This window comes from Hippopotamus amphibius, chromosome 2, assembly GCF_030028045.1.
Source record: "Hippopotamus amphibius kiboko isolate mHipAmp2 chromosome 2, mHipAmp2.hap2, whole genome shotgun sequence".
NCBI classification, from domain to species: domain Eukaryota; kingdom Metazoa; phylum Chordata; class Mammalia; order Artiodactyla; family Hippopotamidae; genus Hippopotamus; species Hippopotamus amphibius.
This window is the reverse complement of record NC_080187.1, coordinates 219339525-219342463: the sequence shown is the minus strand read 5'-3', so window position 1 is coordinate 219342463 and position 2939 is coordinate 219339525.

The window sequence follows — 2939 nt, the reverse complement described above, 5'->3', positions numbered from 1 at the left end:
GATTTCATATATATAAGTTAGCATATGCTATTTGTTTTTCTCATTCTCTTCGCTCTGTATAACAGTCTCTAGATCCATCCACCTCACTACAAATAACTCAGTTTCATTCCTTATCTATGGCTGAGTGATATTCCATTGTATATATGTGCCACATCTTTATCCATTCATCTCTTGATGGGCATTTAGGTTGCTTCCATGTCCTGGCTTGAATGTTGATTTGAATGTTGGTGTCCATAATGTTGTCACCAAGGCCTCTGAAACTGTCTTCCATTCTTTTTATTCTTTTTTTCTTTTTCCTGCTCTGTGGCAGTTATTTCCCCCATTCTATCTTCCAGCTCACTTACTCATTCTTCTGCCTCAGTTATTCTGCTGTTTATACCATCTAGAGTATTTTTAATTTCAGTTATTGTGTTGTTCATTACTGTTTGTTTGCTCTTTAAATCTTCTAGGCCCTTATTAAATGTTTCTTATATTTTCCCTATTTCTTATTCGAGATTTTGGATCATATTTACTATCAATACTCTGAATTCTTTTTCAAGCAATTTGCCTATTTCCTCTTTATTTATTTGGTCTTGTGGGTTTTTATCTTGCTCCTTTGCCTGCAAGGTGTTTCTTTGTTTTCTCATTTTGTCTAATTTATAATATTTGATGTCTCCTTTCCCTATGCTGCCTAGCAATAATTCCTCTTGTCTCTGCTTTCTGCCCCTTGTGGTGGGGTTGGTCCAATGTCTTGAGTAGGCTTCCTGATGGGAGGGTCTGGTGCCTGCTTTCTGGTGTGTGCATCTGAGTCTTCCCTCTGACAAGCAAGGCCATGTCAGGTGGAGTGATTTAGGGTATCTGTGAGCTTAATATGGCTTTAAGTAGTCTGTGTGCTGATAGGTGGGTTTGTGTTCCTGTCTCGTTTGTAGTTTGGTGTGAGGTACCCAGCACTGGCAGTTGCAGGCAGTCAGCCAAAGCCTGGTCTTAGACTCTGATGGAGGCCTCCATTAGAATTCTCTGCAGTTAATCTTCCCTGTGGCTGAGGACTCTCTAGTGGTCTAGCATCCTGAACTCAGTTCTCCCTCCCCAGAGCCTGCAACTTGACATCTGGTCCAGGAATCCAGACTCCAGAGGTCACTTGTCCCTGCAATAAGGGGGATTAAAAAAGACTATCCAAGCCCCAGACTAATGGCAAAAGTTTAAGTCAAACAAATACTGAATCAAGGAAACACATACACGAACAAGAAACACAAAAACTAAACCCAATAGAACATAAAGCACTAGAACAACCTCACAGAAGAACCCAGGAACACAATCAGATAATCAAGAGAAAACCAACAAAAATTCAAGACCAAAAAAAAAAAATACCCACAAAAATACAAAACCAGGGAAATTGTGAAAACAAGGGTCAAATATAACAAAGAGCAAGTGAAAAACCTGACAGACTGAAGATCCTCAAAACAAAATCAAACCATTATAGTTAGAACTAAGATAAAGACAAAACCTAATAACAAAAACCAAATCAGTGTGTCATCTGAAGAATAAAGCAAGGAAACAGAGAAGATGAATAGTATTGATTAAAAGTATAATAAGATAAAATAAACTAAAAAGAAATAGAACACAGAGCAACAGAAGAGTGTAGTATGACTTGAAATATAAAAAAAAGAAAAAAAATAGAAATTTATAAAAGATGAAGAAAAGAAGACATGGGAGATAAACTCAGCACTACAAAAAAGCTAGCTAGAAATAGAAATATAAAAAGAGACTAAAAATAAAAATAGAAGTAAAAAAATAGAATAAAATATGTTCTAAAACGTGAAGATCCCTTAGGACTAAGATCATAATTAAAAAAAAAAAAAGGTAGAATTGACCACAGAATGGATTAGATCAATAGAATTAATAATAATAATTCTGTTTCCTTGGGGTCTCAGCTGTAAGTGGCCTTGTACACACCTTGGGCCCTCTTTTGCCTCTGGGTTGGACTCTGGACCTGCTGCAGGTCCTATGGGGTCCACTTAGGCCCTGATCTGGCCCAATTCCTGTGTGTGCTTGCTCCCACAGTCCACAGCTGCCAGAGTTAGACCATTTTCATTTGTAGGAACATTCATTGTTTATTCAGATATTCCAAAGACATAGGGTCTACCTAGCTGATCGTGGGGATTTAGTCTGCAGTGTGTATATCTGATGGAAAGATTTTAGAACCTCTTCCTTAGTCCCCCTGCCCCTGGTGTTCAGCTGTGGCTTTGTCCCTGCTTCTGTGTGTGGTTTAACTGCCAGAGTCTGGTCCTGAGGCTGTCTTGGAGCTCTTTGGGTCTGCCAGAGTGAGGATTTTCTTTATTGTTCATCTGCAGATGGAGGTGTGTGGGGAGAGAGAGGCTTTGATAGTGGTCCCTCTCCCTGCATGTGACTCAACAGTAGTGCACTGCTTGGATCACAGAGCCCTGGGGGTGATGCCAAATATGCAGGGATGCTGGTGGCACAGGTATAGGAAATCTGGCCTTAGAGTGGTTCTTTCCTGGTGCCCAGTGCAAGGCACCTGATAGGCAGGCCTTGGGGGATTTTTGTATTACTCTGCAACCAGCAGAACTTCCTTTATTGTTTATCTGTAGGTGCCAGTGTGTGGGGAGAGAGAGGGTACAATAGTGGCTCCTTCCCTCCCCTGGGTGTGAGTGAACAGTAGTGCCCTGCCTGGGTCACAGGAGCCCTGGCAGCAGTGGCAGTGCCTATTGCAGAGGGAAGCCGGTGGGCTCAGGTGTAAGCAGAATGTCTCCAGAGCTGGGCCACTCTGCAGACTTCTTGCCCTTGGCCGCAGGCACACCAGGCCAGCCCCATCAGGGGGATTTTACTATCCCTTGTCGACTACAGCAGCCATGCCCAGAGGGGGTCTCCCATTATTTGTCACAGGCGCCTAGAGAGAAGCTGCAACCATTGTTCCTGCCCCCTGCTTGTGAGTCAGCAGT